Source organism: Anser anser (assembly GCF_964211835.1).
Source record: "Anser anser genome assembly, chromosome: 1".
NCBI classification, from domain to species: Eukaryota; Metazoa; Chordata; class Aves; order Anseriformes; family Anatidae; genus Anser; species Anser anser.
In genome coordinates, this window is record NC_139720.1 from 98,097,390 (window position 1) to 98,120,436 (window position 23,047).

The window sequence follows — 23,047 nt, forward strand, 5'->3', positions numbered from 1 at the left end:
TAGGTAAATACACACCAACATACCAAATAAGCAAGCAGCAGAGAGCAGTGCAAGGATAAAACGGCATTTCATGGGGAGACACGGGGGTGGGGTGCAGGGTCACTCCCCAGATGGAGAAGGGGAGGATCTGGGGAGCAACCCCCACCGAGGTTTTTCCTATGCAGGCAGGATGAAGTTCCTCACAATCTGAGTGTTTCTGTAAGTGGAGGTATTTCAGGCATGCAGAAGAGGAAGGCATCCGTCCCACGCACAGAGCAAAGAGCTGAGCAGCTGAAAATACTTGTGTCAAATCCCCACTTAGGCATCTCTTCCCCCTCCAGCCCTTGCTCTCCCCCCGCTTCCCAATTCATTTCTCATTCTGCAGCTCTTCAGCACTAGGCCCTTCTCCTGATTAACATTTCAAGCCCATTGATAGTTTGTGCTGGCTTAGACAAACTAATCATCATTAGCACTTCAAAAACCTGTCCAGCTTTCCCTCCCAGAGTCACAGGTGCCACCCTCAGCTGCTTGGGGAAAAACACCGCAGCCACAACATGCTCTCGCCAGGACATCAGGAGGCACCAGCTCACAGCTCTGGCAGGCAGGGAGATTACAGTCCCTGGGCTCCGGTCTCCCCTGGATCCGGGCAGCAGACAAAGCACGAGGCCATCTAGCAGGGGCAGAGGGCTGGAGACATCTCCTCTCTTAAGTATTACAGCCATGTGCTCTAGTGTAATGCAGCCTGTGATGGATGCACTTCTCACCAAGGAAAAACAGCCGATATACCAGACAGTTGTTTTTTTCCCACCCTGCCCAAGCTGGAGAGATGTTCAAAGCTAAGGTTTGGTCACAATTTGCCAGGCCTCACGTGGACACTATCTGCGTACAGAAAACTAGGTGCTTTACCCAGTGACCTGCATCTCTCGTGTTGGTGAAACGGGCAGAGGGGGAAAGTAAGTAACACAGAGAGAGCGGGAGTGATGCAAGAACAGGTGCCTTGGTGAGCTGCCCGTGCCTGGCCTGCGCTGCAGCCAAGAGATACAAAGGCCACAGATAAATGCAGAATAACGGGAGGAAAAGGAAACGGAGCGATGCGCTGTAAGATGCTCTGTGACACTTGGACACCAGTCCGCTGTCGTGCTGCCAGGAAGGCTGGGGTGTGCCTTCAGGTATTTCTCCTGGGCTTACCCAAATCCCCTCCGTCAGGAAGGGTGATCCCATGTACCCATTTCCAAAGAGTGACATTGCTTTTGCTGCAGCGGGCATCAGGTGGTATTCAACATTGCCATGGGGAAGAAAAAGGCAAAGGTCCCTGTAAGATTTCCACCTCACTTCTGCTTATACTCGCTGGGCCCTGGAGCAAGCTCAGGAGCACTTAGAGATGAATCCTTGCTGACCGTGGCTGAAAAGAAGGGGGTTAGCCCAGCAGACCTGCTTTTCACTAGGATGCAAGCAAGAGGTCAACATAGCTCTGAAGCACACATCTTCCTGGGTCTGTCTGGGATTTAAAATTTCATTTTTGGTCCAAGTGTTGTTAAAGTAACAACTGGGCAATCTCTGGGGAAAAAAAACAACACAACACTACTGGAATTAGTGCTCCTCAGGTGGCTCTCTGAGCCCTCGTATGTTGCTTCTGTGGAAAGCACACCCGTGAGGAGGCTCTGAAAGGCCTGCATGGATTGCAGTCACGGTGGAAAAGCACCCACCTCTCGTGTAGCTGCGGAGCAGCACGCACCAAGCCTGAGTAGAGGTCGCACTGGAGAGAAAGGGATTATTTATAAGGCGACTAAAACCTTCCTACCGAAGCCCAGAACTAATGCTGAACAGCAAAAATGATGTCAGGAAAAGCTGTCATGTACCTCTGGAACTGAGGTGCCAGGTTGATGCTTAGCCCCTAATTTTGCACTGTTTGGCAGTAACTTCGAGCTTTGCTACCCTGTTAGACATTAGGCAGGTAGGGTAGGATAGGTTAGGGATGGAGGGTAGAAGGTCAGTGCAAACACAGACATTATTTTAGTGACTATCCCTCCTCCTGCTCTCCACCAGGAGACTGGGCCTGTGGGAGCATCCTGCCTTCATGTTCCTGTGAGGCCAATACTCAGGTACTGACAGCTTTTAGCACACCAGCACTTTTGCAAATGGATCTGGTGGGCAGAAATATGTTGAAATCTTCTAAGATCTTTTCAGCTGCTGGCAGTCACCCCTCAGCTATGTGTCTCTCCTGCTGCTGCAAATATTCGCTCCCTCCCGCTCCCCCACCACCTTCTCTGCCCCAGCCTGATACCTTCTGACCCCAAAATAAAATACTCTTGTTTGTGGCACAGTCATCTGGCTTTAAAGCTGAGTTCCCCAAAGGCTACGGTCATAATCTCTGGCCTCTCTGCCTGCAACCGGCAAGAGGCTGGGGGGAGGATGCGAGTGGCTGTCGACAGCGTCTGTACAGCCAAATGCACCAAGTACAGCAATGCAGAGCGGCTCGGGTCTGTTGCAGGATGCTGACAGAAGGGGGCAAAATCCATCTGCAGTCAGAGCCGGTTCCCTGCTTTTGCTTCATTTGCTGTTTCTCACCCTCGCTTCATCCCCAGCTTCAGCCCTCGCAGCTCTGGAGCCCCTGGCCAGGCTGGCTGACCCTGCAGGGGGACTCTGAGAGGCACATTTCTGACAGGATGGCTTTGGGAGCTCCCCCATCTGCGCCCCAGGACTGCAGCCCCGGGCAGGAACCAGCCCACACGGTCTCACCCATCCCACTTGCCCGTGGGGAACTCGGAGTGGCCCAGGACAAGGGGGCTACCCACCAGCAGGGACATGGATGGCAGTTCCCAAGGGGGTGCTGTGGGCGATGGCAGGCTGAACCAGAATACTAAATTGCTGCATGCCTTCTGCTGAGATGAGCCCTGGTGCTGATAGCAGCAGAAATGCTGACGGAGTTGCAAGGAGGGTCGCAGCGAGAGAAATGGGGGAACAGAAATTTCCCTTTTGGAAAGCCCCTGTGCTGCAGACACCATCACATCTCAGGGCACTGGCAGCTTCGATTCCCTGTGAGCTGGTAATCTAGGGATGCTTGTGGGGTGACTTGTGACTATGAAGAAAGCCTGGAAAAGTGGGAATAGGAAAAGCATAGAAAAGCAGGCAACTCCTGTCAAACAGTATTATAGACACACACACCTTTTTTTTTTTTTTTTTTCCCTGTGAGTAAGCAACATTTCCTCTTCTCCTCCCCATCTGGCTTGGTAACTTCTATTTTTGTATACATCAGTGAGTCCCTTCTCCTTACATCATCTGACATGCGAACAGCCAGCTCCTGTGAATTTCGTGCAAGTCTTACTATAGTTGGCAGCTGCCCTTAAAGCCCCCCAGCTAGCAGACTCGCACGGTCAACCGAGAAAGTGCTTTTGGTTCGCTCCTCCCGTGCTTCTAGACTTTCTGCTTGAGGAGGGACCCGGGGAGGAATGAACGGCAAAGGGGTGACAGTACTGGTGGTGGGACCTGCCGTCAGTTCAGCTGCCCCTGGGGAGCCCCAGCAGCAGCTGTGCAGCAGCCACATCGTCATGCAGGAGCTGCTCGGTGCGCAATGGATGGCAAAGGTGGGTAGGAAGAAGTGATAACCTGCCCCGCACGGGGATCACCACATCCAGCCACAGCAGGCCTGGCACGGGGTCTCAAGAGACCGCTGGGAAAGGTCTCAGCGGTGGGAAAGTTTCAAGTTTCATTTGACAGGATCTCCAGCCTGTGGCACCCACCCCATGTCTGCTCCCAGGGGCTGACCAGACAGCAGCCCATGGGGAACCCTTAGCTGTGATCCCTCCCCTCTCAAGTAGCTCTGGTCAGAGTGACAGAGGGCATGTTTTTGGCTGTCCCTCAGGACAGCCCTCTCTTGAAGATCTCAGGCTGGGCAAGAGAGATGTCAGTGGAGACGAATCTAGATGAGAGCATCAATGCGGTGAGATGAGAAGCTGCTAGGTGTTCCTGGACATGAAGCCTTCTGCTTCACAAGCCCAGGCTGTGATTAACAGACCTTTGCATTAAGCTACCTTAATGAGCAAAACTGAAGGGAGGGAGGGAGGAGAGGTGGGCACAGAGAAAGAACAATCTCTTTTTGCTGGGAATGAAGGACTTCCATGTCCAGATCCTGAGGGGATGCCCCCAGCACACAACCCGCTCGCAGATGTGCACATAAGAAGAGATATGTGTGTGTTCAAGCTTAACACAGAGCCAACCTGAGGGCTTTTTTTTTTTTTCTTTTTCTTCTTTTTTTTTTTTCCCCTGCATGGAGCAGGGAGATCTTACACACTTTGGTCACGTAGTCAACCCATTTCTGATTATCTGGATTCTTCCTTTCTTTAAAAAGGAAGCACAAAACTGTGTGTTCCTTGAGCACACAGCAGCCCCCCTATAAAACACCCATTCACAGCAATTGTGGCAGCAAGAGAAGAAGACAGGCTTTACACCTTTAAACTGAAAAACCCTACAGGGGAAGTGTCTTTCCCTGAGCAGAACTGAAGAGGGGAAGAAAAGGTGCTAGGCAAAAAGCAACCAAAAGACTGCAGAGCCTGGATTTGGATTTCTTTGCCCCACAGACTACCCTACATGCTGGCATTGCGAGGGTAAGGCAGTATGTGACACAGCAGCGGTACGTGTGTCTGAGGCGAGCAGGCTTATATTGTAAAGACTTTCCAAGTATCTTGTTGGCCAAAGCATTTGAAGGATAATTTCCTGAAGAAGTTCCTTGGAATCAGATACATACAATTGTGTTCATCCTAAATCTGTGGTTCCTGCTGTGCCCTACTGAAGGATTTAAGTTGCTGGTCACACTTCAGTCTTATTCTCGGCCATGCAGACCTAAGCAAGGATCTATGGATTAAACTGGCACTTCGGGCATTTTTTCCCTCATTGCCAAGAACAACCCCTATTTTTCCTTCAGACCTTAGTTAGCTATCCTGCTGAGAAACTGCAGGTCTCTCTCCTGGAGCTCTGTGGTAAAGAAGAGAAAGAGAAGGCAAAACCTTCTTTTCCATCAGAGAGTGAGCAAAACTGACCTGGAGTCACACAGGAATTAGAGCAATAGAGGAAGAAGAGGCTATTTTTATCGAGTCGGGTTTTTTTTTGAGGCGAGAACCACATTTTAAGCCGTTAGTCTCCATTTTTCTCTCAACTCTCTGAGGAGCTGGCAACCGACGGCGGGGCCTGACCTCCAAAAAGAAGTAAGAACAATTAATTCTGGAACAAACCCAGGGTCATCCAGGAATTTTGCAGCTGTCGCTGTGCAGCACGCCGAGCCCTCCCCTGAACCTCAGGGTGACGATGATGACGGGACTCCTCTCGCCTGGTTCTCCACCTGAAGGCAGGGAGATGCTGCACCAGCCATCGGCTGGAGAGGGGCGAGAGATGAAGGCTGTTAGGGGATGAAAGGCTGCTTAAGTTAGGATGGCTGTCTAAAACATTTCAAAGAAATTAAAGAAAGGAGAAATTAAGAAAGATGTTGAACCATAAGCCTAATTAGAGTAGCAGTGTAGTTATAGTCAGGATAGCCTAAGGATACAATTAGATGTGTCTAGAGAGGAAAGCTGATCTTGTCATTAAAGCATAAAGGTAGGGGACAGGATAATACGGGCTGCAGTCTGGTGCTGCCTCCTGCATGACTCTGATGTATGTGTTGCAGTGACTCCTTCTGACTCCACTGGGAAACTTCCAGTCTCTCTGCATCTCCATGTTTCCAAATGCACTGAAACTAACCTAATAACAACCAAACCAGAGTTGAGGCATTTTTTATGGCACGCCAGGATCACCTTTAGTAGACATCAGACTTGGAGATCTTGAGGCAAAAGCTGCTCGAGAGGAGCAAAGCTTTTTGCCAACAGAGCCAGGAGCTAAAGGCAACCAAGGCACGTGCCCTAAATTAGCAGGAATCATCCGATTTTTTTTAGTTTTGCACAATCACATCTCAGTTCTGTGGAGATGCTAAAAGAGACACAGCCCTTTGCTAGTACAAACTCATACTCCTGAGCAAACTGACTTTGGTGACCCTTGATCTAGTCCGTAGTAAAGAAACAAATGTGCTGCAGTGCGCCGGCACCATTCACCGCACGGCTCTCAGGCCCCAGCTGTTTGTCAGTCCCTCTCTGCCCAGCGTCACTGCCCTCTTCACTCTGCATTCGCGGGAAAGAGTTGTGACAGCGGGAACAAGAGGAGATAAATAGGAGATTGAGGCTGACACGAGCTATGTCTCTAGAAACCTTAGCAGGCAGGCGCAGGCAGCTCAGCCCACCCTGCGCGCAGCGCTCGCCCTGGGTGCAGCGCCAGGCCCAGAGCAGCAGCAGCGAGCCCTGTCCCCCTAACCTCAGACACCCATGCCAGCCTGAGCTTGGCACCAAGTCCTCATTGCCTCCAAAACCTGCAAGCCAGGTGGTGGTGCTTGTTTCCTCTCCAAGCCACCTGAGCCAGGGCAGAGGTCCCACAGGAGCCCCAGACTTTGATGCCCCCCCGAGAGGCCTAGTCGGGAAGGAACACTTACCGTGCCACTTGAGTGCCGGCTCGACGCTGTCCGTGGCATGAAATGACTGACATGCTGGTGCACAAAGGTAAAAAAGGACTGATTGATTTATTGATCAAGGAAAGACACAGTCTCCTTGACAGAGATGTGCTGTCAAACGCCGGCAGGACGCGCTGCTAAAAGCCCTCCAGATTGATTACTTTACCTGCCACCTGATCCTTCATCGCCCCGGGCTCTGGCAGGTGAAGAGCAGGGGGAGATTTACACATGGCTGCGAGTCGGGAGGGGAAAACACACACGAAGGAGAGCTGCAGGGGCCTGGCTGGGACCTGCCACCCTGCTCCCCTACCTGCCGGGGAGCCGAAGGGCCAGCAGAGGTGGCAGCGAGACCAAGGAAACCTCACCGTGCGGCCAGCCAAACGCGGCACCATGGCAAGCAACACCTGCAAATCCTGAAGTGCTGCCACTGCCCTTGCCCATCTGTTCCCTTCCCTGAGATCAAACTACTCCTTTCCGTGTGATTATTCAACCCGGGAATTGTTGAGAGAGCAGCCAGGCACCTGGCCCGGTGCGGCTGTCAAACCCCAGCACTTTGCAGCCCCTTTCTCAGCTATGCAGGCACTCAGCCTCTCACACGAGGCACCACCGCAGCCCAAGACATCACACCCGGGGAAAGTGGCCTCCTTGTCACCTCCTTGTCATCCAGCAGTGACCTTCTGGGAGGGAGCTGCATCCCAGGAGCTGCTCTCCTCTGCTGCTGTGCACCCTGGGGCATCCAGAGCAGCCCTCTGGTAGCACAGCCCAATAACAAGAAACTGATGGGGAAGTGCAGCGTACAGAGGGAGAACGGGAACAGTCATTTGCTTGAACTTCCAGGCCCTGATTTAATGTTTCTGCAATGGTTTCCTCATGAGGTACACTCCTGTTTAAACAGGACACCCCTGGGTGATGAGAAGAGATGCACAACAAAGCCTCCCTGACAGCTTGCTCGGGGCCAGCCCGAGAAGCTCCAGGTAAGAAGCAGGTCCTGACCACGCCTGGCTACGACACGGCATGGACTCGGCACCACCTCAAAGCCCACGGTTATTTGGTTACCGCCCTGGTCCTAACGCTGCTGTGCGGACACGCCGAGCCAAGCACGTCACTGATTTGTAATGAGCTTGTTTAGAGAGCTGTAGCATGAGACAGGCGGTAGACAACAGACGTAACAAAGAGAATCCTTTAAATGCTTCGGTGCTGCCCAATTTACCAAGCACAGTATGCTGGGAAAATGCCACTCCAGTGCTGCTCTCGTACCTGTTAAAGGGCTTGATATTCCCCATACGTGGCAGCTCCGTCTTAATTCTGTGGGCATTCAGATCGCCTTTGGCTGTGCACCAAATCCAGATGGCTCTCCACCTCTCTTGTGAAAAGTGTAAATAACACAGCAGACCAACCACAGGAAAAACAATGATCCCAAAAAGGCAGAGATGTGAGAGGCTAATTTGACTTCTGAACAAGCAGCTAAATTAGTATCCCCCTAACAGCCTCTTTTCTGGACCGCAGCAAATGCCACGAACGGTCGGAGAATGCCCGACTCAGACGTGGCAATGCAGGAAAGGCAGGAGCAGCTGTGCACCAGCAAAAGCAGGTGAAGTGGGCACGCAGATAACACTTGGATGGAGCTCTCTAATCCTATGCTGCAGTTCAGTTTGGCCCTGGGACGTGCACAGGTCTGCCAAACCTGGGAGCGAGCAAAGCAGTGATGACAGAGCGGTATCAATACGAACAATCGTAATTCTGTTTCCTCTTTCACTGGCACTTCTATTCAAAGATCTCAAAGCCCTTTAAAAATAGTGCCAGATTAATCTCATTCATCACCTCATCTCATTCCCTCCACATGTCACAACCCAATTTCACTCTGAATTCATACATATGTACATTTGAGCAACGACCGATTCTATTGAAAGCAGAGGGTGATTTCAGCGTTTCTGTTTTTGGAGGATATCTGGATATTCGGGGGAGCTGCTGCATCCCAAGGGGCCACATTTGAAATACAGCGTCTCAGCATTTCACAGCAGTAAGAGGAATGATTTCCTGCTCGAGTCAAAGAAACTGGACCAACAGCTTCTTTCTCAAAAATGTTCCAATGCCAAATGTATTTCGGATCCTGCATCCCCTCGCCTTTAAAGCTGGAGGGAGAGGGAACAAGAGGAACCCAACAAGAAATCTGCCTACACTCACAAGAGTGTAAGACGAAAAAAGTCACAGGGAAATTTTCACTGCGACAATGTGCTGTTTTGGCTGTGCATGGATTTCCATGGGTAATCCTGGGGATGGGAGAAGATGAACAGAGGGAGACATCTGTCATCATATTTAGTAGTACTTCTCATTGTACAGTTTTAATAATTAAAGAAGATTCACCCAACTAGAAAGAAAGATAGAACTGAGAAAGAAGAAAAAGGGAAAACGGGGGAAAAAAAAAAAAGAAGATCCTAGGCAGTTGTGTAACTATTTTTCCCCTGGGCCTTGGAAACGTTTCCACTAAGTAATCCAAGATACTGCTTAAGATTCAAACTACTGCTTGCTGGGGAAAAGGGAGGGAGGGCAGGGGGAGAATACTGCAACACCATTTGACTACATCTGCTACCCACTCATTATTGTAATAGAGAGAGGTAGGGATAAATCTGACTACACGTGCGAGGGCAGCAATTGGTTGTTAGGTTTTAAAGATGCTATTACATCCTGGAGGAGCAGGGATATATGCAGGTGACATTCACCAATTTCAGTGGGGCGGAGGGAAATCACACACCGGAATGAAGTTAATAGCAACCCAGAGGGCAGGGTCCATGATTGCCAACCTGATTTCTATAATTGGTGTGATTACTACTATTGTAACTTAAACACAACAGCAAATCACTCGCTTAATTGAATTTTCTTTCTGTGCGTGCTTGGGAAGGGGGAGGACACAGAGGAGGATGCAAATCTCTGCTACAGCTGTGCGCATCTTCTCAGACACCAAGCAAGGAGGGGGGTAACCATGCTGGGGGCAGATGGCGAGGTTAGGTAGGGCCTAGGGCAAGGCACAGCAGGGCAGCTCTTCTGGCGTGATATTCCTGGAGGATGATGCTCTGGGTTTCTAAACAGCACCAGCACCTTCACCACACCAAAAGTGAAAATTTTGCACAGGACCTCATGGGGGACCATGCAGATGGCCAGGCTGTAACCAGCGCCCTCACTCTCAAACATATCCCCTTCTACCACCAGCAACAGCCAGAAAGGAGCATCTTTTAGATCAGCCTGTAGGACTGGCCCATTCTCTCCAGCTTTTTTTTTTTTTTTTTCTAAAAGACAATTGCAGTCATAAGGAGACTCCAGAAAAAAACACAGTTGCATTGGAAATGTAGGAAACAAACACGACCTGAACATACCTGTTATCTCTGGGTCAAAGCACTGAATCTCGACTCTATCTTACTCAGAGATTCGCAGAGAGACAACAGAAAAACGGGGCCAGCCATACCCTCCCATACCTGGTGTGGAGGATGCACCTACATGCTCCATTAAAATTCACTGGTTTCCAGATGCCCTTTTGAAACTGAGACCACAAAAAAATTCATCAGCACCTTCATGCTTTGACAGGTTGAGGAATGGTTTGGAGTGGTGGCTTTAACAGGACAGCTCAGTACCCTGCATTTGGAAATTCTGACCAGATTTTCTGCAGTGTCCTGTTTAGCAAATTCAAGTCTAGATCCAAAACTTCCAGCTTTACCATCTCTTCTCTGTGAAACTCAGAGAAAGCGTCTACTGAATTCATTCAAGCTCCATGCATCTGAAATCTTCCTAATTCCCTGGATGAGAAATCCTCAGGACCGTTCCAGAAAAAACAACTCCAAATTTTGCCAGGCCTAAGTCTGCAACACTACGATACACTTCTTTCCAGCTCATGCATGCATTTTACAGCATGCTATGTAAGTAGGGAAGCATGGCTTTTTGACAGGGAACCTGAGACATATGGAGATGCAGCATCCAGCGCAGGCAGGGCTGGGAGCAAGATACCATCTTTCTGATTGCAAACTCCATCCTCAGACCTTGGACATCTCCACAACTTATTAAAAGCCAAACTTCAGGTAACTTTCTCACAGGAGCCTAACTGATGTCCTTGCTGAGCATCACGGTTAGACAAGTAGGACTTGAGCCATCAAGTCAAGCATGCAGAGGGTACTTTGGCGATATGTTTGGATAGGACTTCAGGTACTGTCATGACTCCAACACAAAAAGTTGGTGTTTATTTTTCTTTTTTAAATTTCCTTTACCTGCCACAGAAAGCCATGGAACAGGGAGAGACTCTGGGAAAACATGATCCCTTCAATAATGTATGTCTCCCCTACAGCTGCATGAAAATAAAATATTAATTTATCTGATTTGAAAGGGAAAGAAGGAACGAGGGGAAAACACTGGCTGGGGTTATGGGATGTTTTCTATGATATATTTATGCTTATGTTCATACATAATGATTCCATGCATCATCTGTTACATTCCTTCATTGTATATTCTTGTCACTTCATGTTTCCTTCCCTAAGAGAGGAAACAACAAAAACCGAGCTCTGGTCACCGCACTGGGAAAGGGCACCGGTGGTAAAAATTATTTTCTCCTGAGCCCCTTTGGCTGTATTTTCATAGACTTCCTCTGAGTCCTTACCTATTCTACTGTCACATCACAGCCTCCTTCACATCCTCAGCTTCTAAGAGCACTGAAAGTGAGGATATATGGGACTTCTTTGTTGCCAAGAGAAGACATGATGAGTTCTGGAAAATAAGCCACTTTCAGGCCATCCCAGCTCAAGGAAAAATGTTAATATGTCTTGATGGGATACTAAAGTCTTTATGATGGCATAAAAGCACTAGGAAGAGACATAAGTATGAAGCATGTCTTTCAGATCAGATTTGGGAAATGGGCCTACAGTAATGCTAGCATTTCAGTTGGGAAATGTGCAAATACAGGCCATTTATCATCTTCAGGTTTTTCACTCTGTCCAAATAGATATCTGTCTAAAATAACACGTTCTAAACCCCACCACTCCCTATCCACACCAGAAAAAACTCTGCCATACTACAGAGGCAGTTTGGCTTATCCCCAAGGTTATGGGAAAAATATATGAATTTTTATTTATCTCAAATTTGAAAAGGGAAAAGAGCCTCAAGGAAGTCCAGTTATTAACAAATAGAGCATCAAAACGATAACCAAAACTAATGCAAAAACTGTTTTTTCTTCCCTTACATCCCCAGATCTCCTATATAAAAATTATCAGCCTGCCCATCTATTCCAGCCAGACAGAATCCCCCTCCAGCTGCACTAGCACTCCACAAATGCCCTATCAAACAGATGGGCTTTGCAACAAGCGTGTTAGGTCTTTCTTGTTAAAGCCACTCCACTTCTACACGGCTGAGTCCGGCTTCTCTTTCACCTGATTCTTCAGAAGGGTACACGCACACAAATACATCTACAATACAAAAAATTTCAGCATTGCTACAACATTAAGACTGAGAAATCAAGCACTTAGAACTCTAGCCATTCCATATGTTAAAGTTTCTCCTGCACCATTGATTCTACCCCATTGTACATCCTATTTATCACACATTATATATGAAATTGTACATTTCACAGGTAGACTAAGAACAGAGAACCTATATATATTCTGGTGTGCAATGAGATCAAGTTAATGGTGCAGAAAAAAACCAAGCTCTTGGAATATTCTCAGTTCTATCTTAGATTTATATTCTTAATATTACATTACATTGTTACCTTATGCTTCCACCTATATCTTTGTTGTATCTATTTCTTATCTTTTCCTTTATTTTATGCACGGTGTCTGCAAAGCCTTATACAGGGACTGCATTTGTATGCACTGCGAGAAATCCCACAGAGGGTCAATGCTCAACATTTTGACTGTAAACTTGTCGGTTCTGGAACTGTCTTTATCGTGTATCATTAGAAGGCCCAGTAGCCTGGGCTCCTGATTTATATTTGGGAACTGCATGTTCTGTAATAGCAATTATTATCAGTAATAATTGCAACATACTGTTAAACATATCCTTAAGGCAGGATCTGGGCTTTAGATCTCAGGCATTCTGAGGAAGAGACTGGGTCTTTGATATATCTTTGTACAATGCTAATACTGACATCAGGGCTTCTAAGTGCAATTACAAGACATCGAATAAGTTAGTGCTTCAGCTAGGGACAAGGGACAGACTGCATTTAGCTTCTACTTTTCTTCTTTTCAAGCAGAAGAAGAAAAAAAGAGTCAGAATTATTTGGCTTATGCTATTTCTGTAACCCACAGCCTTCATCTGCAGAGCTTTGAAACTCCCTGTACAGTGTTTACCACAGTTGTCTACCCTGGTTAGTCCAGCCTTTTGGTTATCTACATGCCAGGGGTGAAGCTCAAGTTGAGAGTGAAGGTCGAGTCTGGTAGAGTGCCCAAGATCTGCAAGAGCGGAGCAGCTGAGCACTTTGGCCCTGAGCACTTGTCATTATACTCCACTCCCGTCATCCACAGCTAATTGCCCTGAGCTTCCAGGATACATCAGCCCCATACGGAGCAATTCAGCCTCTGTAGATAACCAGTCCTGGCAGATTCAGCAGTGGAGTTCTCTACCTGACTGCATGGCTAATAGCTTGGCAGTTAAAAGGTCAAGATGTTCACTTGTACGTGTGCTTTGGTGTCTAAGTCAGCCATTTTTCCCCACACTGGGATGGCTCTTTTAATACCCCTGAATAATGAAAACGCCAACGTGTTTCAGAACCCCAAGTAAAAAAATACGAATCGGGAAGTTTTGCAAGTCAGGATTCTAATATGCTGAGTATTTGCAAAAGTGAGCTGATATAATGGTGTCCTATGCCATCAGAAAACCGATGTGCTGCAGGTCATGCTTGTATCTTCCAGCAGTAAGGCTGAATGTTTCAACCTGCCTGACTTCTATTTTACATTCAAGAAAAGCTACAGAGAGAAAAAGGAAAAGAAAAGAAAAAATACTCCATGAAAGAGAGCTAGTAAGCCTCTACTTGAACTGAGACACAAAGCAGCAAATGTCCACGCTAGAGAGGGAATTTTCTGTCAAGAAAGATGCAGAATGCAAAGGGCAGGTAAAAGCCAGATAATGAAACCCCACATTAATGGGTGCCTTAAGAAACCTAGCACTGATGGATGGGTAGGCAGGTGCTATATGTGTAATCCCTTTGCAGATGGACGTAACATGTAACAGAAATGCTATCATCATGGAAATGTTGCATGCTCAAGTAGGTATCTGCAAGCACAGGGCAATAACAAATGGCCGTATCTTTGGCTTTTTCCATTTGTCACACCTAACCAGGAACAGATACCTGGGTTGAGTTACCCAGTTCACTCTCTGTTTCAGCTATCCCACTGCCACAATCTTTCCTCTCCATGTTGGGTAGTAAGTGCCAGAAAAGATGGATCTGTAGCCGCTGAGACACATCCAGTTTACGATGGTGACTCACATGAAGAAAGAACCACCTGTGAATTTTCTTGCTCCAGACATGAGGCCAAAAATGAAGCTGCTTACTTCTGCCTTTCATGACTTCCATCCACTCTTTCTCAAATATTTCTGCAGTTTTGTGGCACACTAAGTTGTTTTTCCAAGCAACGCTGGAGCTACTGGGAGTCCCCCAGGCAAGTTAGTTCCCTGTGGATTCCCAGACCCACAAGATGTCTTCTCGATGAATGCTGACAACTCCCTGACACTTGGCAGCGCTGCAACCAGCCTCTGAGCTCAGAGGGCAGCTGCCACCACCATGGCATTCCTGCAGCCACAGAGAGCCCAGACCTACGTCTGCAAATCATCGCGTCTATCTAACACATCCTTTTGAGAAGATGGCAGATGCTAGCAATCCAGCGTGCAGCATCCCCTGGGAGCCTACCTTCTGACACACTGAGAGGACAGATGCAAGACAGACGAAAAGCATGTGCAGCAGTCAGCCTAGTAGAAAGGGAAACCAAACAGCAGCTGAAGGACCATTTGTACTCCTGGGAATTAGGAGATGTGGCTCATTGCTACCCACAAGCAAAAACCCATCGCTGTCATTAGCAAGCACAGCTCTGCTCAGTCAGGTCACGCTCATTACAGCAGCTTTTTCAGCCACTCCTTTTGTACACAATTATGTGGCCAGCAGAGCCTAAACTTCCCGGCCTATGTGGCTTCGTCTTAGCACTACACTGTGTCTGCACACTCTGCTGAGATCGGAGCTCAGGGTGAGGGCAGCTGCGATCTGTTCCTCCCTTGGGAACGAGGTGCCAGGGATCAGCTGCTGCCCCGACCAGCTGGATGAACCCCGTGTGCCCAGGGCGGATGGCAGAGCTGAGCTGCTTGAGCTGGAATGGCTTTTAAACAGAGATGTTTCCAGGACTGAGCCCCTGCACTGGTGGTGCCCTGCAGTGCCGACTGGCTGCCTGGTGCACACCATGCTGTCGGGCATCATGGCCCTGGGGAAAAAGGTTGTGAAACCACAGCATCACTGAGGTGCCCAGCAGTTGTCTCCAAATGACCCCCTTAGGGCAGGCAGCTAACCAAGGCGGCTGCAGGAGGCAGTGACCGCTTTCAGTCCTCCCAGCACCAAGATCCACAAGGGTAAGATGGGAAAAAGATGGAGAAGGATATTGAAGTTCAACAGAGATTCCTCACTGCCTTTCTTCTCCTGGAACAGCCTCTGACCTAGCCTAGGAAAGAGGGACAGTGGCCACAACCTAGTGGGGTTGTCCCTCTGTCTTAGAAATGGAAGAAACCTCTCGTGGCCCTGCCAGACCCAGAACTAGGGGAGGAGGGGATTAAAAACACCTCCTGAAGGCACAGGAAAAGGCAGAGACTGAGGCAAAACAAGGATAGAGGGGAAATGCAGGAGAAAGTTAGTGACTGGATAGCACAGAAATAACTGTGCGACGAGGACAGTGGCAAATGGAACGGTAAAGACACTGCTGTTTTTTTCAGGTATTTTAAAGAGTGCAGATTGTAGTGTGGGGGCTTAAAAAGCCTTTTATACCATCTTAACTAGTTTTTTTTCCTGCCTCGTTCCCTTCCTCTATCCCTTTCCTCTTTGTATATAGTCATCTGTTCTGGGGCTTCTTTATTTTTAGTGCATCTTCCCTCCTCCTACTCCTTTACCCAACCCTCTTGTTTTCCAAGCAAGTGCTGCCCATCGGCTCATCCTCCCTTCCCATCACCAGGGCACTTGCAGGAAGGCAGAGGAGCACGTCTGAGCTGAACTTGTCAGACAGAGGAAATTTGATAAATGTCATCAGAGTGAAAGGCGATAGAAATTAAAGAGGTTTCTCTTTCCCTCTGTTCAGTAACTGTGCCTGAACAGCCATGCCACCCTGCCACAGATCTGACAAGCTAAGCAGAGCTGAGAAAACGAACTGTCACTGTTTGGATGGGAGATCCCCAAAACTGCAAATAATGGTATTAGTGACTCGGAAACGCACTGCTGCCGCCGCAGAGTCCTAGCAGGCACTGCAGAGAGGGATGTGCTGGGTGCTGCTCTGAAAGCTCCCCAGAGCTACCAACCTCTATTCTGTATTTTAAAAAGCAGCACGCATTCAATAGCCTTCATTTCACCGAGTGGGTAAAGACCCAAAAGGGTTTGCCTGAATAGTAAAGTTTCACCACTCATATGTACGGCGTGATTTTGCAAAAATACACCCGCACCTGTTAATTCCCCTGTATAACTCACCCTCACTCTCAAATGGCCTCATTCACTTGAACACCTGGAGTGGCTTTTGTAAGAGAGTGCGTGTGACCCCAATTCTCCACTGCAACTGCAGCTGCTGAAAGCCCCATCTCAGGTCACACCTGCAAAACCTGCCCACCTAGAATAACCCTTAGGCTCCAAGGTCACTTGCAAGGCCAGGATTTAATACCTATCTAAGCAAAGAAGTTTGCCAGCATGGCGGCACTGCTATAATCCTGCTGCTACGTTCTGTTTGCACAGCAATCCATCTAGCCATTCCTGTTGGAAAAAGCAGAAGCTGGTGTTGGTTTAGCTGATGCGGTGGGAGGAAACTCCGCTCTGTTAAACACCTGTTATATCCCACCGCAGAGGTGGCTGCGCTCTTGGTATCGGTACAAGTAACATACGTGTCTTCTGTAAGGAACTTTGGGATCGATGAAATGAAATGAGCTACCGAAATATGCGCTAATATTCCAACTAGATCCATAAAGCAGAAGACTGGGTGGTTGGAAATGGGGTTTATGAATATGCAACACTCAATTTAAAATAATTGTGCAGTTCAACAAATACAAAAAGGGAAAATTTGGGGACAGACTCTGTTTGGTACTCTTGTTTAATTGGCTATAATTTCTCCTTCACAGCAGTATGGATTTTAAAATGTATCATAACCAGAGTTGGGAAAGTTACAGAATCCATATTACGTGAGCATTTTCCCCAGTTAAGAGATGGTTGCTCTGACCATCACAACCCCCTCTCTTTCGCATTTGCTTTCCGCGCACACGCTCAGCAATTGGGAGCTGCTCCCATTAAACGCTGGCGGAAAGCCATTTTCAGCTTGCCAAGCCCCGGACTGGCGATGGCAGAGAACAAAGAATAAGCTCAGACACATCTACATATTTGCGCCGGAAGTTGTACTTTACATTGGACCAGATGCTGCTTGTCACAGCAAAGAGGAGGAGCTCCCAAAATCTCTTGCTGCAACTCCAGCTCCAAAGCGATCAAACGAGTCACTTGCACACGACTAACTGTGTAAAATGTTAATGCACACGCAATTAGTTTATGCAATTGTGCGCACAAAGATTGCCTTTAAACTCGCACCTAGCCAGCGAGCTGTACAGCTGCCTGAATTTCCTGGGAGTGATGCTTCAGGACAAGCCTTGGGGGAAAAAAGGCCTTAAACATGTTCCGAGTGGTCTAGTTCTTATCTATTCCCTTTTCATAAATTGATTCTACTTCCCGAGAGACTGAAGGCCACTGGTTTCTTCATAACTCCCTCTGCTACAGGAGATAGCCTCGGCGAATCGGGAAAACACGACAAGAGAGTGGAACGTAGCCTAGCTAAAGCAAATCCAATAGCAAACCTCTGATCCTTGCTGCTGAACTGCCTAGAAGAAAAAAAAAAAAAGAAAAAAAAAAAAAGGAAAGCACAAACACAAAAAGAGCTATACAAATAAGCCAACAACCGTTCCTTGAGTAGAGTAAAGTCAAGGCAAGTGCCCTCGGCTCGCAGGCAGCTGTAATAGATGGTGCAGAACTACACGCAGCCAGCGCGTGGTTGCGAATTACCCTTCCAGGTCCAGCAACAACGCGATGCCTTTTAACAAAAACAGGCACCACATTGTTTACAAGAAAATAGGACATGGCAAGTGGGGGAGCGATGGTAGCCGAGGAGGGGAGGAGAGGAGGTGGTGATGGGCAGGTTACTTTCAGCCCCCCAGGCACTAAGAATTACGCTTCCGTCTGCGCTGCCTCAGCAGGAATTGGACAGGTGAGTGCATCGGCCGCTGCGCTGAGGATGCTCCAGTCTGGTTTTGATGGAAAAGCAGCCCCTGCAGTGTCACCATGCTTCAGCAGAGCGTTTTTACAGCGTGTTGGTTTGATCTGCTGTCTTCTTGCCTGATTCTTCCACCTGCTTAGCTCCCTCTTTCCCTGATACAGCAGGCGCGCAAATGGCACCAGGTCCCCGACCTCCGCGTGGCTTGGGCTGAGCTGACATAAAACCATGTGCCAAATGGCCACGTGGCTGAGGGACTGGGCAGGGAGCGAGGGGAAGAGCTGGAGTCTGTGTTTCACCCCAGACGACCTCCATCACCTATCTGTGCTGGTTATTCGCTGGCTATAGCACAGACTCCGCGGATGCTAGGGTGACTGGCCAGGAGGTGTTACCAAACGCCCTGGCTGCTCTAAGAAAGTGGAAATGCAAAAGGGAAAGGACCAGAAATACTAAATTATTTAACACCTTCTGAATTCACAATACACAGTAAGTCCTGCATGCTCTTCCGCAAGATTGCTCGCTCCTTGGCTTCGTTTTTCCTTCCAAAGTGCCATATCTTGCACACGTTCCTCCTGAATTTCAGGGACTTCATCCTTTTTTTTCTATCCCTATCCACAAGCAGGCTTGAAAGCTCACAAACACAGGAAAAAAAATATGAATAAATAAAAAAAAGCTTCTTTGCTGTCCTGTCATCCAGCTCATGGAAGAAAACCTTGAGCACCAACTGATGTAGGACTGACCCCAGCCACTCCGAGCATCTTCCACTGTGACTGAGAACCGTCGATAACTCCTGTCTGAGCACAGCTGACGTTGTGATCACCCTCTGGTATTTTAACTGACCTTCTCTAACTTGCTTACAGGGATGCCATGAGTGTCAAAAGATGACAGCAACAGCTCTGCCTGAGGCACAGTAGCTCGGCAAGGAAGGGGTGCCTTTGGCATGCAGTGAGATCCCTGAAGATGCTGCAAGGACTTTTGGGAAACGTTCAGCTGCTGTGGGTTTAAGATCCCCAGAAAGATTCAAAGCACTGAAAGAGCAATTTCTCATTGCACATCTATTTGCTGGGAGAAAGCTTTGCGTTGTCACTAACACTGAAGCCTCCAATGATCTCCTCAGTCCGCTGTCACCACACATCAGTAACAGAGAGGCATTTGCTTCGGCCCTCTCTTGCTCCCAGCCTACCTATCCTTTCTGTCTGAGGATCCTGCCTTTGTCTGACTTACACACTGCCCGCCGCCGCCTGTTTACTTGAGAAGGAGAGTGAGGTCGGAGAAGAAATTCCAATCCATTACTGAGCTGTTAAAGCATCAGTGAATATGTGTTATTAGCCTATTTTAACTTAATTTATTGTTGAACATACAATAACTGTCGGAATAAATCACTTGTAAAGGCCAACAAAACTCCCCTGTATCTTAGAGAACAATGTTGCTGAAAAATACTGGCAGCCTTGTGCGCTGCTGCCATTAATTTTAAGCCCCCCCAAAGAAATCCCAAACAAACTGGAGTCCTCCTTTGCAAACGCTGCTGCTTCTGAACTTCTTGCTATCAGGTCTCAAAATCCCCTGCGCCCCCTCCATTTATGCAGCCTGGTTTGGCTGGTAAAAAGTCCAGAAAGATTTCAAGTGTCTGTGTGTTACCTGTGCACTCATGAAGCCTGTAACTTCTGCAGACGTTCCCTTTCCCATTGCCACTCCCAAACCCAAAGCGAGCAGTCCCACATTCTCCACCAGTCCAGATGCTGCATCCTTGAGGACATAGGAGCACTGCGGACACACCTCCTTAGTGTCTCCCCTGGGTTTCCTCCTCCAGGTGCACCAACACCTCCACCTCCTACCACCATCCCTGGTGAAGGCTCGCTCTCCAAGGCACGTGCTGCCCTGCCAAAAATAAGGCAGTGCCCTTCCCCAGCCCTGCCAGGGCAAATATGCAGCCAGGACACAGGGATGGGCAAATCAGGGAAGGGATGAAGAACAAAGAAGCCAAAACAGAAAGAGTTGAAGAGGAACAATGTTTGGACCGGAGCCAGGCAAAATCAGACGATTAAAGAGAAAAGAGTTTTTTTCCTAAAGGAAAAAAAAAAACCAGTCCCTAATCTTTCTCTCTTTTGTTGGGCTTTGTGTGTGTGTGTGTTTTCATTTTCAATATCACTTTTTTTTTTTCTTTTTGAGCATCAGTGTCACAAGAAGCAGAAGGGAGCTCTAGCGCAGTAAACTGCTCAGCACAGCAACCTGGAAGCTGAGGACATCAGCAGATAGGAAATGCCGCTGTTTTAAATATTCTCACCTTCGCTCCTGAAATCTAGGCCACGGTTTTGAAAAGGCAGAAAGCATTAAAAACAAGAGCATTGCTTTATCAAGAAGAACCCTTCCTTCTGTAGGTGCAATTTGGGACAGCAGCATTTTTGCTCGCAGCTTAATGGTGGAACGTTTTGTGCCCACAATTTAATTGCAGGCATAAAATTGACGACCAGCCAAGGCAGTGATCAAGGGGCATAAAAAATGCATCCAAAAGCAAGTAGGGTTCTGTGGTGGTTTTTTTTGTTTTGTTTTGTTTAGTTTTTTGTTGATGTTGTTGTCTATTTTGTTTGTTTTGTCTTAACAAAGAAAAGGAGCAAAATTTTCTAGAGTAAATCACGCACCCAACTGCGAGCTTGTTTCTCCCCTCTTTTCTGGAAGAAATATGTCCGTGAATAACACGATTTCCAGGTTCCCAGGTGAAGGCACTGGGGCTTTTCAGTGCCACACGCTCATAAAGTCAGGACTGAACATCTCACATGAGGCACCGTAAATCCTGCAGTCAGGTGCCAAGATCAGCACCTGCAGAAGGCTGTTTGCACGCCTTAGTGTTACTGTTGGGCTCCAGCCACGACAGTAGCCAAAGGAGACACAGGCTGTGTGTGTGGCACCGTGCAAATGGGTGGAAAAATGCTTTGCTGGTCCCAAAGGTTTTCATTCCAAGGCCAGGCACTTAGCACCTCATATCGGAGAAGGCTACAATCAATGTAAAGTATAATTCATAGTGCACTTTTATTTCCTTTGCTTTCCTAGTACCAACAACTTATCTGACTGCCCTTCAGCCAATATTCAATTAGGAGTTAATTAGTTGCTACGTGTCACTGAGTCTGGACCAAAAAAAAAAAAAAAAAGGAAAAAAGGAAGGGAAGGAGGACAGAATGTATCCTTTCCTGCTGTGCTTTCCTATAGAGCAACCTATAAACTGGGAGCAAAGATGACCATCTCTGCCCTTCTGCTGACTGCCCATATTTAACCGCTCTACCCAGAGCTGCCCAATGCTCTCTGCAGCTGCATTACTCCTACAAACCTTACAAACCAAGCAGAAGATCCTAAGCTGGCACTGCCTCAGATCACCATCAGGTCCCTGCTGACGTCCCACGGTACAGGTGGCAGCCACAAAGGGAGACCAGCACAGGCGCGCGGCCGCTTGCCATCGACTCCGCTGAGGGTGCTCCTCGCATCCTCTCTCCCCGACCTGCGGTGTTCCTGCATCGCTAGCTCAAACCGTCTCTCCTCTCGTCCTCTCCTCCCCAGCTAGCTCCTGGGAAACAACCCTGACCAGTAGTCACCCCAGATTATTAAGCACGTTTCCAAACAAACAACAAAAACGATCCACCTCTTTCAGTTTCCACAAAAAGCCAAGTGAGGGTAAACAAGTACCCCAGAAGAACCACTTAAGATGTGTGCTTTCTTTAGCCATGGAGCAAAACCCCTCTGTGTCAGGTGCTCTAATAGCACCGATGTAACAGATGAGAATTGACTTTCTGTGGTTTTTACGTTTGTATTTCAAAAATAGCCTGGTCACCAGGAATAGCTATCATTCCACAAGGCGCAGCGAAACGGTGCTTTCACAGACACACACTATTTTCTCTTCTGAGAACTTTGCTTTTGTTCTTTCTTGCTCTGTTGCTTTTCTCTGATTAAATAAAGGCATTCAGAAGAGAAGTACAGGTTTGCACTTTGTACACGAGCACTAAGACAAACAGCAATGTTGCCATGGATTTTTTTTTTAAACTCCAAATAAAAATAAACAAACACATCTTGGCAGTGTTTGGAATAGAAGCTAGTGAATAATTCACAATGAATAATTGATTTGTTGAATTTAGCTTGTATTTTTTGTTGTTCTCTTTTTTTTTCTTTCCTTTTTTTTTTTGTGTCTGCTGGTGGAATGTGCGCTACCAGATGGTGAGTTCAATAAATGTATTTGTTTTTCCAATTTATTTGATGGATTCCCCCCCCCCCAATTTCCCCCCCCCTTCAAAGCGAAGGCTAAAATTCCAGATGGTTTGACTAGTGGCCAGATAAGTCACAATGGATTGTTTCAGCTTCCTTTTTAGAAAGGTGGCAAGAATGATAACAGGAGCAGAAAAACGCATACGTGAAGCAAGAATGAAGGGGGGGCAGTTTATATCGAAAAGAAGACAAATAAAAGAAGGTGTGACAACAGCTTATAAAGTAGTGAATAATAGAGAAGCTCCTGTTTTCTCTTTTTTAGAACGCAAGAAAAAATGAACAGTTAATGAAGCTGAAAGGTGGTGATTACAAATTTACTAGAGAAATTTTTCTTTAACAGAATGCTGAACTTAGGCAGGGGAACTCACTGCCACGTTACATTAAAGCCACGAGTTTAGCAAAATGCAAGGAATTACAAGAATTTACATGGGGAGCCAAAATCCCCAAATATAAAGCACGAGTCCTGATGAGACGGACTGTATTACCTCATGCCCTGGGGACTAAACTAATCATGATTATTGATAAATATGTGATATTATCTGCCAACTGCAGCCGTTCCCTTACCTTCTCACTGAAAATCTGATGCTGCCTATTCTGATCGGTCAAATCGGGACTCGAGGGACTTCGAGACTGATTCTCTTTGACAATTGCTAAGGTTGGAGGAACACACAAATCCTCCTAAATCGAATATTCTCGGTGGAATTTCTAAAATTCAATTTCTATAAATATTTCCATGATACTGAAATTCATTTTTTGACTTTTTTTTTTAGCAGTAAAATGAAATCGGTAAAATATGCGCAGAGAGAGGATGTTAAAATGGCATTAAGTGCAACCA

General features: G+C 47.4%; 1 protein-coding gene and 1 long non-coding RNA gene across 4 annotated transcripts in view; one reads left to right on the forward strand and one right to left on the reverse strand.

The window, feature by feature from the left end:
- LSAMP (limbic system associated membrane protein) overlaps nt 1-23,047 on the reverse strand; it is a 966,851-nt gene that overhangs the window by 785,466 nt on the left and 158,338 nt on the right. The window lies entirely within an intron of this gene.
- Nucleotides 1-23,047, forward strand: part of LOC310892235 — a 54,686-nt gene that overhangs the window by 17,553 nt on the left and 14,086 nt on the right. For both annotated transcript variants that reach the window (XR_014577979.1, XR_014577980.1), the window contains one exon: nt 1-22,164. This exon is cut by the window's left edge. This is a non-coding gene — a long non-coding RNA (uncharacterized lncRNA). The remainder of the gene's footprint in view (nt 22,165-23,047) is intronic.